The sequence below is a fragment of the Sciurus carolinensis genome, chromosome 5 (assembly GCF_902686445.1).
Source record: "Sciurus carolinensis chromosome 5, mSciCar1.2, whole genome shotgun sequence".
NCBI lineage: Eukaryota > Metazoa > Chordata > Mammalia > Rodentia > Sciuridae > Sciurus > Sciurus carolinensis.
The window spans coordinates 19840150-19856534 of record NC_062217.1 but is presented as its reverse complement, the minus strand read 5'-3'; positions in this window follow the sequence as shown (position 1 = coordinate 19856534).

Here is a 16385-nt window from a genome sequence, read left to right as displayed (position 1 = left end):
GAACCTCTTTTTATGACTCGTCCCTCTTATGGGGATCCTTTTGTGACTCTTCTTTTACCTTTTTCAATACTTCCTCTCCCTGTGTAACTGCCTTTTGTAAAGCCTCCCGAGGGGAACGCAAACAAGTTCTGACTAATGACCAAACTGCTAACGTCCCTGGGAGCGTTACCGGACAGCGCTTTAAATCTTCCCCCGGGTGTTCCCACTGTGGGATAGTTAACAATCCTTCTTCCAGAAACCAAGGTGAAATCTCCTCTACCTGCTTTAAAAATGCCCAAGCAGTTTGTCTTTAAGGAAGTGCCGTTAGCTTTAAGAATTTCTTTCAAGGGACCTTCCATTCTACATCTAGCAACCTTGTTCCCCATTTTTTGAGGAAACTTTAACCTCTCGTTCCTAGGAACTTTATCGCAATCACAATATTCTCGTCTCTAGGAAACTTCCCTGTCCACTGACAGATCTGGGTGCACACTTTCACGGATCGTTGCTCACCTCACTCACCTCTCCGCGGCACGTGAAATTCCCGGGGTTCAGCACCACTTGTCGCTCTCGCCAGCAAGAACGACCCGGAGACGTGATGGGTGGCAAGCTTCTTTATTAACAGCTGATTCTTCTTTTTATTTCTTCCCCTTTTGGGAAGTTATTGTCACTTATATAGGTTATATCAACTAATTAGAATATTCATGATATGTGGGGAGAAGATAGACGTATATGGGTATAACTTGAAGCACCTAAGAATCACGCAAGAATCATGCAGAGGCCCTGACCAATTACTGAGACTTCCTCAAGGTGAAGTTAGTTGTATACGTGCAGAATAGCAGTTTTTCAACCTCACTGGCAGCTTGCCAGGCGCCATCTTGGCCAGGCTCCACCTAGGGCCAGGGGTCCGGCCGAAACCCCGACACTTTATTTTTATTTATTTTATTTTGTTGTTTTCTATGTTTGTTTATTTTATTTTATTTTATTATTTTTACTTTTTTTAGGTCTCCCTAAGTTGCTTAGTGCCTCGCTAAGTTGCTGAGGCTGGGTTTGACCTTGTGATACTTCTGCCTCACCCTCTGCAGCCACTGGGTCTCTACACACTCTTGTTTACTTTACTGTGCAGAAGCTTTAGAATTTGATACCATTCCACTAACTGACTCTTGTTTTTATTTCTTTAACTTGAGGGATCTTGTTAAAGAAATTGGTGCCAGTGACACTATACTGGAGTGTTGTGCTTATGCCTATGTTTTTTCTATAATTTGAAGTCCTGGTCTAATCCCCATGTCTTTGATTCACTTTGACTTTTGTGCAGGGTGAGAAACAGGGATCAAATTTTATTTTTCTTCTATGGATATTCAGATCTGATATATCACATCTAAATATCGAGACTGTGTTTTTAAAATGACTTTTAATGATATTCCTCTTCAATCCTTTTTGAAAATTTCCACATCCCAAATAATGAACATTTATGTCTATTTGTTTTTCTCCTGAAGTCCCACTGGCAACTCTCAAATTAAAAATTTTTACCCTACAATTTTAGAAAGCTAAAGATGTTGACACGTGCTTAGCATATGACCTATAAAATAGTGACAGATTACAAGGACTAGGAAGCATTGTTTCATAAGAGGAATATTTGAATTTGTTCTTGGCTTAGATGTGAGTCTAAATTTTCTGATTTCTGTATTTTTATTTACTTTTCTACAATTCTTTAAGAGAATGTGTCAAAAATCAACATTGGCCTAAGAATCAGTGATTCAAAAATACATGATAAAATTACAAAATTCTGTTTTTTAAAGATAATTATTAACCTTGTATATGAGTTGAAAACTCAGAACTTATTCCTCTCAGAGTCCTATTTCTTCTCCAAACCATTTGATTTTTACTCTCTTGATTTTTTTTTTTTTTTTGGTACCAAATATCACAATTCAATGTCAGAATTAACTATGTTCCAAGATAAAATATATCAAAGAACATGATCTTCAAATTAGACTATCAAGTATGAATTATTGACTTTAAAGACATATCTTGAGAATACTGGGACACAAATACAAACTAAAGAAGTTTCCTAGAAGACACACCTAAGTTAAGCTCTTCTGTCCTTATAGCAAAAGTTTCTTTCTGTTATATATAATTTTTCTTTTCAAGTACTGAACCAGAAGTGGTGTTACGCATATTGTTTAACTTGGAAAAAATTTTGGAAATGGTTGCTTGATCTTCTACTCTGGGTATATTTTAAAAAGCCCATCTTTGTTTTTTGTTAAATTAGAGCTTTATAAAATCACTAGTTTTTATTAAGGATATATACATAAAATAAATACAATTAGAAATATATAAATTTAAAATATACACAATTTAGAAATGGATGAAAAATTTTACATTGTCAGATGTTAAACAGTGTAATATTTGTTATAAACATTTAAAGTGAATATCTGTTCTATTTAGTAACTTTACTTTAGAAATCTCTACCACCATCCTAGTTGCCCATTGTCTTAATTTCTTCAGTATCTTCCATCCATTCCCACAGTTATGCATCAGAGTTGATAGATTGTTTTCAGTGTTGTAGTTTGTTATCCATTTCCATTGAGACTTTTAAGTACAGGGCTTTAATGAATTTTATTTTCATAAGTCTAAGTATTTTGTTGTTTCCTATCTCATATATGCAAATGCAAGTGGTACGATTTGATTCTTCTCTGAGAAATTAACATTCCCTTTTCAATGCTTATTTCAAAGTTTCTCTTGTAGATTAAAATGTGCTTGCCAATTCTTTTATGAGATTTATTGGTTACTAAGTGAAAATGCTTAATTTTTTTATTCTATGGATAAGTCTGATTTCTTAGGATAGGTTTCTCCTAGTAGGAGAGACAAATTGAAAAATGATCCTTTTAGTTTGTTTTAGTTTTATAGTTTAACTTTATTTTCTCAATTCATCTTCTGTTTTCCCTTTCCATATTTTATGGGTCTAAAATGCCCCCAGTAATATTTTTTTCCACACAAACCATTCTTCTCTGACATCAAGTTCCAACTTATCCCAATTTGGGAATCGAACTTGACTAGAAGTCTTCATCTTGGAAAAGACAGAGGAATTTCTTTCCAATTCATGGGGCACTAATTCTTTGGAAACATTATGTTCACATTTTGCTGGTGTTTTGACATAATTTATCTCCCTGAACTTTAAATTTTTACATACATATGTATGTATGTATAATTATGTATATGTATATATACATATATATATAAAAATTGTCATAATGATAAGGTGGGTTTCGTAATAGAAGAGACATAGTTTTGTATTCTTTTGGATATCAAACAGCACCTTGCCGTCTTTAATCATTTGCTTTAAAATATTTATAGTCAGTCTATGCTATGCTAAGCATTGTTCTTGGTACCTGAAATGTGGCCTAGGGGAAATCAGGAAAATGTCTTGCATCAGGACACTTCACAATTGGCTTTTCGTAGTACTTTATCCCTATTAAAATCACGTATTTACACGCATATTCATTCATTTAACACCTAGCTCCCCAAACTGTGTAAGCAAATATGGGGTTTATTTTATCACTGCAACATCAAAGCCCAGGCTGTACCTGGCAAGTAAGTACCAATGTCTGTTGAATGGACAAATGTGATACCTGAAGCTTAATAAACATTTCCCATGGTGATGGTGGAGCGGATTGGGAAAACTATAGAGAGAGAAAAAGAAAAAAGATGCAAGTTAAATATATTTTTGAAGTTTAGGTTCTTTTGGAGAAATCTGGCCTTTATCTGAGAGGAAAAAAAAAAAAAGAACATTTTCTTATATTTCATCATGTAACAAAATTTAAAACATATTAACATCAGAGGTAGATTGAAACTAGATGCAGCTCATCTGGATGAAAAGCAACAACAACAACAACAACAATAATAATGCGGTGTTCCAAAATATGTATACGGTGGCTTTAGATAAATCTATAATGCTTAGAAACAGTGTTAAAATCAATATGAATTAATAAAAATGAAAATATATGTTATTATCTTAAATTTTTAGTAATATTGTCTTGTGATAATTTGTGTATAGTTTTTTTGTGTGTGTTTAAGGACATAGAGCACATTGCTATTTTCTGGTTTAATAAGTAATTTTATGTTGGAAATGAAAGTCCTGGATTTTAATTTAGCAAAGTATTTTGCAACAAATTCAACTTCTTATTAGATTTATACAAAGGTAAGTAAATTGAACTGGGGATTTAGCAAGACAGAACAAATTGTTATCCACTGATATATTGATTTTAATGAACTCATTTATTTTTATTCTAATGTTTAGTAGAAAACACTTGCATTTGGATGTAAGTATCATTAGTGATGTAAAATAGGCATATTGTTTTTAATAATGTTTTAAAGTATTATTTTGGTGTGATTCAATTGAAATCAATACATAAAATAGCATGTTAAGTAGTTTCAAGGATTAAAATATGTGAATAAGTAGGTTCTTGTATGTTTCATTTTTATACTATAGTTGTAGAAATTATGATAAATGCTGGAATATATGCAATTAAAAGAAAAACAGACATTCTACAGAAAAGGGTAGCAAAATATCTTTGCAGTCCTGAAAAATATATCAAAGTTGCAACCTCATGTTCAGGCCTCAGGCTAACTTTCCTTGAAACTATTGAGAAGGGTCAGAGAGTACAAGCGGATGAAGAGAAGGGACGGGACACAGCAACCAGGAGGGAAAAGCGTGACTAGCAATAGCAGCAAGGGAGAACAAAGATCAGCGAGCCTGGTCAAAATACCATCCTTTATTTCTTGGCAAAATATTTAAAATTGTGAATATGTACTTTTATTCTTTCCCTTTTTTTGTGACAAAAAATCCAAGTGTTCTTTGCACTGAAGAAAAAAAATGTGTTCCATGCATTCTAAGGATCTATCATCTATGAAATCTTCTCAATGAACAAAATAATTACTAGTTTACAGAATTTAAAACATATTTCTGGTTCAATTATTGGATTATAACATGATAGTCTAGGTGATTTTTTTTAATGACTGGATTATAGAAAATTGGTTATGCTTTTGTTGGAAAGCAGAGGGCAAGAGAGAAGACTTAAACAGCAAGCAGCTACCAGCTATAGAGTTAGAAACAAAGGGATAAAAGTGCAGTTACCAAAGCTAGGAAAAAATAATTCTAATTGACCAGCGCCCTGGAGCAGCCCACTGAAGAGACAGAGCTGGCCCGTGGTAGTTCTCTCTAATGAGGCTCAGAACATTTCATGCTTCAAGGTGCAAAACATGAACAAGAAAACGCCAAACCAGGGAGCTAGGGAAATGACAGACCTAAAAACAAGAAGACAAAAGATTTCTTCTTTCCTCCCCTTGCTTTGGAGTCTCCCAATAATGTATCAGAAGGACATTAATCAGCAAGTAGTCTGAAAATATGGTACTTGGATCCCAGTGCCAGCATCGTAGAACAGAGAATCCTGGGGTAGGGTTGCAGCTAAGAGGCAACAGGGAACTAGCCAACAGAATACCACATTCGGGGCTTACAACATAATATGAGTTAATATGAGTAGCATTAAGTATGTTCAAAAGCAATTTGTTTGCCCCAAAATTTCTAGGTAATGCAAGAATATCTAAGTTCAGCAACATCTACTAACCTAACTTGTGAAGTCTCTATGGACCTCAATTAATTTAAAATGACAATTTGTAGTAACCCTTTTGAGTTTCTAAAATTCCATGGAAGTATACTTCTGCATGCTCAGTGGTAGGCTAGTTTATATGTGATTTTTTTATAGGTAAACTCATTGGAATGGTTTTTAAAAAAACAAATTAAAATATAGCATCCAGAAAATACATCCAATTATAGTCTCATGGACATGCTTTCTATTCCTAGTTGTCTCAGTAGCAATAATTAGGATCTAAGAAAACTAATTAATTTTGGTGCTAATCAATTGGTTCATCTAAAAAATTATCAAAAATAACTACCATGCAAGTGTATTATAAAATTAAATATAATTAGTATAAAGAGTCTGTTACATTCTCAAAACATAGCAAGTATGTAATAAAACGAGAGTGATGTTGGCAGTGATTTTAAGATTATGTTGATTTAACCCTAAGGACTTGAATTTTGTAAGGCAGCAGAGCTATATTAAAAGCAAATTATTTAACCCTGCAACCATAATATTCATAAGATTATAAAAGTTTTAGTATGTAAGTGCTTAATGCAGGAAAATGTGTGGATAAATGGCATTGCAAATTATTTTGTCTCACAGAGATATTGTAAAATGATGAATATGCATGCTGTTCATATGGGTTTTTATGTGATGGCTTGCAGTCACATAGTTACTGCCAATTTATGTCTCCATATTAATATTTTATGAAATTGTTCAATAGTATATTATTTATCATTCAATTACATAATTATGACTTAGGCAAAAATTACTCCAAATACTTTTGAAACTCAATGATGTTAAAATATAATGCTCTTTGGTTCATTGAACATATCTTAGCAACATTCCAACATCCTTTTATTCACATTTAAAATGAAATTATTAAAATTTAATTACTGACAAAGATAGGTCCATGCCATTCAACACTGTTTAGTAAATAACTGTAAACATTTATTTATTTTTTAATTATTCAGAATGGTTTCTATGTGTCTGATGCTGTTAGGAATACATACTTTGACTCAACATTCCCTTCCTCTATAAGCCCAAAATGTAGATAAATGCCAGTTATCTGAAAATGCAAAATATTCTATAATACAGGGATATTACAAAGAGAAAAAGGGAATGCATTCGTCAGTTGGACACATGAGAGATTTCACAGTAGGGCAAATGCATACGACACAATCTATAAAACAATTAGGAGGCATGACCATGAGGATAATGTGTAGATGTTGGCATCTATAATCAGCCACCTGTATGCACAGAAGTTACCCTCTTTAGGTTGGTTGGACCTCATCAAATCCTTGGAAGACTTTATGTGTAAAACTAGAATTCCCCAAGGAAGAAATTCTGACTTTATATTGCGCCATCAGCTTCTGCCCAAAAGTTTGCACTCTGCTGTTAAAATCGCAAGCCCACATGTTGGTATAAGGGAGATATAGAGATATAGGTAAATATACACATGTGTGTGTGCTGGCATATGTGTGTGTATATGCCCTAGTAAATACCAGTAATTCTGTTTCTCTGGAGAGACTTTATTGGTATGTCATCACTAACAAATACAAGGCATATATTTCCTGAAAACAGGGACATTATCTTATGTAACAATTCAACCAACAAAATCAAGAAATTGGCATCTAATTACTGTCATTACTGTCATCTAATATTCAGAATCCTTTTATTATTCAAAAATTATTCCAGTAATAACTTGTATAGTGAATTCTCTAATTCAGAATCACTTGTTGATACTTTTAGTGTTCTCCAATCTGAAAGTTGCACCAAACTTTTCTTTGTTTCGTGGTGAATCAAATGAATGCAATACTTAATACTTTTATTTGAAAAAAAATTTATATTTTTATTATTATTCATATGTTGTTCAGGGTATTCTCTTAAATAGGTCATTAATAAAAGTTATGAAATATTTGACAAATTGTTGAATTTATCTCCTTTTTGAAGTGTGTCTCAATTCTTAGAGAAAATTGGTTTTACTTTTTACTTTATTGTAATAAATTTCTTTCTCAGTTTTATTACACCCAGTTTTTTAATATGCCCACTTACATAGTAAATCAAGAGGATAGGTATAATGTCTTAATTCTCTCCCATTCCCAATGTCTAATGTAGTGACATTCATAAATGCATTTAGATAATTTTTTAGAAAATGAATTTAATTTGAGGCAATAAAATGAATATTTAAAAATACAAAATATCAGGTTTAGATAAATATTATTAAAAATTTCCACAATTCAGCATTTAATCTAAATTTTTAAAATCAGAGGTAACCAGACACATGAATTCATACCATTCAGACATTGCTTGATTTATCTATAATAAGTATTTATTCTAAATCAACAGAATCATGGAATATGGACTAGGTTAGTTTATTTTAAAGTCTTAGTGCACAGTTAAGTTAAATTTTATACATGTATAACGTATATATATTATGCATATATAAAACATGTACATGTTATACATATTACACATTTAAATCTTGTTACAACTTTTACTCTTTAAGCAGTATCATCATGATGTTCGGAAGTCACCTTTTCATGGAGAAAATACCAAAAAAAATACACTGATCTAAATGGAATTATTCATTTAATTTTTGGAGCTCTTGCTTGAGCTGGAAAGATTGCTGGTTTGGAGCCAGACCCATATTCGGATTACTCCATTTGCCTCCAGTTCTACTCTGTAGCCATTCTGAAACTGTTGTCTTCCCCATTCAGTCCACTGAAGTGCAGCTAAATGCTCACATACTAAGGTTTGACATTTGCAATCCAATTTCCAAATATTAAATTGCTATGCTAACTTTATATTCCTACTCTAACACAATTTATGAACTGAATTCAGCACTAATATTCTTACATAGATCCTTTTTTGTTTGAATTCTTATTTGATTACTATATATACTTTATGATATCATATTTACATTTTTGGTAACAAATAAAACCTGACAATAGCTATCATCAGATATCTTATATGTTAACAATATAATGCCAAATTAAACATGAGACATACATTTCCTCATATATAATACAAATAATATATATAAATAAGAATATTTTCCTAAAACTTCAGACTTTCTTTGAAGTTTAATCATACATAAAAATGTTATACATTTAAAAAGTATTCACTGCAGCTGGGCACATTGTCTTAATGACTCTGTATCCTCATTAAAGATAATATCTGCATGTCAGAAAAATGGTGAGGTAAAGATAGCCAAAAAAGCATCCTTCCATAAAACCAATGGAAAAAATTCCCAATGAGTGTCTGAATAAACCTTATCACAACTATGGAAATAAATTAAAGACTTGCAGCAATCCACAGAACATTTACTTTAAAAAAAAATTGTGGCTTTCATTAAAACTAGTGAGGTTTGTGGCATTTTTTTTTTAACATCAGGCCACATTTTATTAGGAATTTATGTTTTTCTTGCATGCACTTCACAGTAGATAATTTATTTATTTATTTATTTTTTATTATTATTATTGTATACAAATGGGATACATGTTGTTTCTCTATTTGTACATGGAGTCAAGGCATACCATTTGTGTAATCATACGTTTATATAGGGCAATGATATTTGATTCATTATTTTTTTTTCCCTTCTCCCCACCCCTCTCACCCCCCTTTTCCCTCTATACAGTCCTTCTTTCCTTCATTCTTACCACACTCCTTATCCCTAACCCTAAACCTAACCCTAACCCTAATGCTAACCCCTCCCACCCCCCATTATATGTCCTCATCCGCTTATCAGCGAGATCATTTGTCCTTTAGTTTTTTGAGATTGGCTTATCTCACTTAGCATGATATTCTCCAATTTCATCCATTTGCCTGCAAATGCCATAATTTTATCATTCTTCATTGCGGAGTAATATTCCATTGTATATATATGCCACAGTTTCTTTATCCATTCATCAACTGAAGGGCATCTAGGTTGGTTCCACAATCTGGCTATGGTGAACTGAGCAGCAATGAACATTGATGTGGCTGTATCTCTGTAGTATGCTGATTTTAAGTCCTTTGGGTATAGGCCAAGGAGTGGGATAGCTGGGTCAAATGGTGTTTCCATTCCAAGCTTTCTGAGGAATCTCCATACTGCTTTCCAGAGTGGCTGCACTAATTTGCAACCCCACCAGCAATGTATGAGTGTTCCTTTTTCACCACATCCTTGCCAACACCTATTGTTGCTTGTGTTCTTGATAATCGCCATTCTAATTGGGGTGAGATGAAATCTTAGGGTAGTTTTGATTTGCATTTCCCTTATTACTAGGAATGTTGAACACTTTTTCATATATCTGTTGATTGCTTGTACATCTTCTTCTGTGAAGTGTCTGTTCATTTCCTTAGCCCGTTTGTTGATTGGATTATTTGTATTCTTGGTGTAGAGTTTTTTGAGTTCTTTATAGATTCTGGAAATTAGCGCTCTATCTGAAGTATGGTTGGCAAAGATATTCTCCCACTCTGTAGGCTCTCTCTTCACATTGCTAATAGTTTCCTTTGCTGAGAGAAAGCTTTTTAGTTTCAATCTATCCCAGTTGTTGTTTCTTGCTTTTATTTCTTGTGCTATGGGAGTCCTGTTAAGGAAGTCTGATCCTAAGCCAACAAGTTGAAGATTTGGACCTACTTTTTATTCTATAAGATGCAGGGTCTCTGATCTGATTCCGAGGTCCTTGATCCATTTTGAGTTGAGTTTTGTGTAGGGTGAGAGATAGGGGTTTAATTTCATTCTGTTACATATGGTTTTCCAGTTTTCCCAGCACCATTTGTTGAAGAGGCTATCTTTTCTCCATTGCATATTTTTGGAGCCTTTGTCTAGTATGAGAAAATTGTATTTCTTTGGGTTTGTGTCCATGTCCTCTATTCTGTACCATTGATCTACCTGTCTATTTTGGTACCAATACCATGCCGATTTTGTTACTATTGCTTTGTAATAGAGTTGAAGATCTGGTATTGCAATACCCCCTGCTTCGCTGTTGCTACTGAGGATTGCTTTAGCTATTCTAGGTTTTTTATTCTTCCAGATGAATTTCATAATTGCTTGCTCTATTTCTGCAAGGTACATCATTGGGATTTTAATTGGAATTGCATTCAATCTGTATAGCACTTTAGGTAGTATGGCCATTTTGACAATATTAATTCTGTCTATCCAGATTTCTAGAGACATATGAATTACCTAAACTGAACCAGGAGGACATACACAACTTAAATAAACCAATTTCAAGTAATGAAATATAAGAGATCATCAAAAGTCTACCAACAAAGAAAAGTCCGGGACCAGATGGGTTCTCAGCCGAGTTCTACACAACCTTTAAAGAAGAGCTCATTCCAATACTCCTCAAAGTATTCCATGAAATAGAAGAGGAGGGAACCCTCCGAAACTCGTTCTATGAAGCTAATATTACCCTGATACCTAAACCAGACAGAGACACATCGAGGAAAGAAAATTTCAGACCAATATCCTTAATGAACATCGACGCAAAAATCTCAACAAAATTTTAGCAAATCGCATACAAATATATATTAAAAAGATAGTGTACCACGATCAAGTGGGTTTTATTCCAGGGATGCAAGGTTGGTTCAACATTTGGAAATCAATAAATGTCATTCACCATATCAACAGGTTTGTGGCATTTTAACTTACACAAATTCAGTAGCCACTGGGAGCTGAGTTAGGGAAAGCCAGCCTTTCTGGTACTGGAATGAGCAGAATGCAGGTAGGAGTTTATTAAAGTCTCATTCAACAGTTTTTGATCTTTCTGTTGTTTCCCTAGAAGATCCCAATTAAAAAAAAAAAAAAAATGTCTGACTAGACCAGGGACTGACCTACAACTGAAAGCATCTCCCAAAGGATATTTTTACTGGCACATGTTAAACTTGATGTCTGGCTGAGATGATGAACAGCAATTGGAACAAATAATAGACTAACAAAATACCTTGAAAGGAAAGTCTGAGGAACAAGAAACCTAAAAAAGATTTGAAAAGTTCTGAAAAAGTCCTGAGAGTCAAGAAGGCCATGTTCCTATCTCAGATTGTGTGCGGTGTTAGTTAACTCTTCTTCACTGAGGGAGGGTATGAGAAATGGTGGAATGAGACAGACATCATTACCCTTTGTACATGTATGAATACAGGAATGGTATGAATCTATAGTGTACAACCATAGAAACAAGATGATGTACCCAATTTGTGTACAATGAGTCAAAATGCAGTCTGTAAAAACTAAAACAAATAAATAAATAAATAATTTGAAAAATCATGATCCAAACAGCTTAGAAGAGAAAAACTTCATCTTATCTCATGATATCAGCATGTCAGTTCATAGTCTTTTGACTGGATTGCTCTAGGTCTCAAGTGAGGCAGAACATCATGGTGGAAGTGCGTGGTGAAGGAAAGCTGTTCAGCTCATGGCAACTCAAAGACAAAGAGGAAGGGACCAGCACAGATATAGTTCAAGGTCACTCTCCTAGAGACCTACTTCCTGCAACCACAATCCTCCTGCCCACCATTATCATCCAGAAGTCCATTCAGCTATTAATGAATTAATCCAGCAAATGAGTTAATATACTAATGGAATTGGAGTCCTAATCATTGCTTAAAACCCTTATGTCCAAACCCTGCCACCTTGGGTATCATGTTTTCAACACATGAAGTTTTTGAGGGACAGTTCCCATCCAAGCCATAACACATGTGTATTTAAAAAAGACCTGTGAAGACACTAGAAGCTCACCTCTGGCTGTGATATACATTGTGCCAAAAGATAGTAATGTCTAGGAAAAGGAGCAAACTCATCGGCTGAGTGTTAAAGCAGCTGAGTGTTGAAGCCTGTTCCTTATCAGGGCTGAGCTTCAAAAATACCATACACACAGAGTCCCTCAAAGAAGACTGAAATAATTATTAGTTCTGACAGAAAAATCTCTGTCTAGCCATTAATTGATCATTAAGATAAATAAGTTAAGGCTCCAGTGATTATATTTAAAAAAGGTAGATTAAAAGATTTTATTCAGAAAAGTTAAAAAAAAAAAACACGATGATGATCATTGATAATCAACTTTGGGTTTGAATCTGATCTCCAGTGCTGCTGCTTTATATATTTACAATGCAGTGTTCAATGAAAAATTATGATATGCAATGAAAGAAGAATGGATGGCCCATACATGGGGGAAGGAAAAAAACAACTAAAATTGCCTCAGAGGTAGTCATTGAATTTGGATTTAATAGACAAATATTTAAATTTAGCTATTTCAAATATGTATAAATAGTTAAAGGAAAGCTTTGTCCATAGAATTAAATATGAGGAATGTCATCGAATTGATAATATTAATAAAAATATATAAAATACATATTAGAATCAAATAGCAATTCTGTAGTTGAAATATAATAAAAAATAAAAATTTAATAGAGAGGCTCAACAATAGCAGTTTTGAACAAGAAGAAATAATTAGTAAACTTAAAAATAGATTGATAGAGATGACCTATTCTAATAGAAAAAAATTTAGTAAAATGCAGTCACAATAACTTGTGAACCATAATCATATGAATAATTAGACTCTAAATTGGTCTAAGAAAGAGAGAGAAAGTTATAGAAAAATAGTTGAGCCAACAACAGATGAAAAATTCTCAGTTGTCAGAAAGTTTTAATCAACCATTCAAGAAGATTTGTGAGCTTCATGTGTATTAAAGACAAAGAAACCAAGGTATGGACATATCATAATCGAAATATGAAAACTTAGCAAAATATATTGTAAGCATTAAAGGAGAAATTGTTCTTCAGGTAACAAGTTACACTGGATCTTAAAGTAATAACTTATTTCTCATCAGAAAACATAGAAAACAGAAAAGACTGTATTTATGATATGTGACATAAGTTGAAAGAAGAATTTCACCAAGTAAAGCAGTTATTCAGCAATACTATCCTTCTGAAATGAGGAAGTCACTAAGACATTTTCAGGTGTGCAATTGAAAGAGTTCATCCAGTAGATCTGTCCTACAAGAAATTTTAAGTCGTCTGACCAAAAGGGAAGATACTAGAGAGTAACTCCAATTTCCATAAATAAATATGAAGCATGGGTAAAGGTCTTAATGTAAACACAAAAGGTATTAAAACTATTTTTTGTTTTGCAACTCCATTTTGCCCTATTTGAATTAAAAGACAATTAACTAAGCAGTAAATGGAAATTTATGTTGATAATTACATAATACATAATAATATAATTTGTGAAAATAGCAACATCATGTGTGGGATATAAACAACACTATACAGGAGCACAACAGTATCCCACACACACTTGAAATAATGCTGCTAATAAGGCATACTGGATCATTACACATTATGAGATTAATGGCAAGTCTCAGGAAACCACAAAGAAAAGTAGATGTATTAAAAAGGCAGATTCTTGAAAGGATAGATTGGTGATAGATAAGGGAAATGACAGTGAGATTAACACTCTATTATGGACTGACTTGCTCACATATGCCCCTTCATAATTCATGCCCTGAAACCTTAACCTTTAAAATAACTGATTTCAGAGATAGGGTCTTCAAAGGGGAAAATAAAGTGATATTGTAAGAGTGGGCTCTGAATCTGAGAGCATTGATGTTCTTACAAGAAGAGAAAAGACCATCTACTGCTCTCTCTGTGTAGAGGAGGAAAGACCATGTGAGGACACAGTGTCTACAAGCCAGCAAAAGTGGTCGTACCAAACCAATCTTGCGATCTCACATTAGTCTGACTCCACATAAAGCAGTGTGTGTTAAGAATCCAGGGTTGCACACAGAGAAGGGATCACTCCTGGAAATTTACTGAATTTCAGTCTTCCAAGACCAGAGAGTACTGAATGCAGGTTGACTTTGCTCTTAACACACCCAGAGAAAATCTAAGTGGCAATCAAAGGTGTCTGTCCAGGATACAGGAGGCCAAGAAATGATAATATTACAGGAAGAACACAGTATGATAAATATCCTCAAAAGAGAGAGAGGTCTTACAAAGCAATAACTTAATACACTTTTGTGATATTTAGGGGAATAGTTTCCCATTTTCCCTTCAGGATCTACAAACATAAATAAACAAGTGAAGGTATTGTTTGTTAACATTTCATGATTATATACCCAATGATAATGTTGATAGTTTTCCTAGAGACAAAGGAATTTGTTTTTGGAAAGGATAATAAGGGAATTCTTGGAAAAACTTGACTAAGATCAAGGGTAGAGGAAAACTACTCCAGTTATTGAAGATTCTTTTTTTGCTAGTCTTTCACACTCCATGCTACATCAGCATCTCTCTTACTCACTGGGTCACATGTCTGTAGACTGCAACATTATTGCCATAATTTTCAGTTCCCACTGTTGAGTTCAGTTATTGTGTATATTGCAACATGCAGTCAATCTGTGGCTGATGCCAGATCCCATGCTGTAAATCAGTATATTCTGATGCCTCTGAAACTAAGATGATGGTATAGGAAGGGAAAGAAGGGCTAATTCTCAGGGCCATGATGAAGCAAAGGCATTAAATGGTGGTGTAACTTCTAGTGAGTCATAGAAGGTGAATGATCTGCTCGAGTCCTTTGCCTTCCTGCCTTCGTCTGTGTACTCAGAGACTTCTGTCTGTCAGTGCCTCCACACCCTGATTTATATTCACTTTTACTTGACCTCCATCCTAGGTATCAGATTAGAGTGAGTTCATAATAAAATGATGACATTGGAGTTTAATTGACCAGAACACAGTGCAGATACTATTTTGGGAAGGCATTAGTTACACCATAGAGTTGAATTTAATGGGGAAACATGAGTAAGTGTGGAGAGCCAGCAGGAATACTATAGGTCATTTCTTTGCCTATCAACTTTGGCATCTCAAAGATGATGAAAATCACTGTCACTTTTAAAAGGCATAGTTAGTACAGAGCAGAAAAGGAGACATTGGTTAGAGATATGCCTTTGAGCTGAAGCCTTTTAATAAAGCTAAGTGTCCAATGAGCAAATGGGGAATTAGTAGGTTATAGGGCTACAAAGATCAGAGGCATCCTAGGGAATTTAGAGGGACTGGAAAGAACAGGTTTTATTCTAAATTATTCTGTCCTGTTGATCACTTTCTTCAAGTTGCACTCTGAGTTTAGAAAATATGCCAATTTTACCCCCATGCCTTTGGGACTTGAGGAAGTGAAACTAAGAGTGAAACTGAAAACAACCAATCAATATCCTAAGGTGCCTGGAATAATGGTCACAATACCCATTTACTACTTCTGGCAGACTCTGTGCTGAGCGTTTGGCATTCAACATTTTTCTTTTGACTTTTGGGAGCTAGGTACTGATATATGTGCCAGAGAAACTAAAGACACACAGCTAGTAAATTGTATAGACAAATCTGGAACCCAGTTTTGACCCTTTAACCTATTAAGGTTTGTTCACCAAAGCAAATGACAAAATGAAGCAAAGCAAAGCTAAAATGAAAATTTTCTTGGGGGTGGTGACAAGTAAACAGAAAATTAATTTAAAATAATTTAAACAATTGTGAACAGAATTGTTTTCCTCATTTCCCTCTCAGAAGTTTCATTGCATATGAATAAAAATGCTTCAGATTTATTCATGTTGATTTTATATCCTGCTATTTTGTTGAAATCATTTATGTGGTCTAGAAGTTTTCTGGTAGAATTTTTTGGATCCTCTACATGTAGAATCATGTCATCAGCAAATAGTGAGAACTTGAGTTCCTCTTTTCCTATTCGTATCCCTTTAATTTGGTCTATCTAATTGCTCTGGCCAGTATTTCAAGGATGATGTTAAATA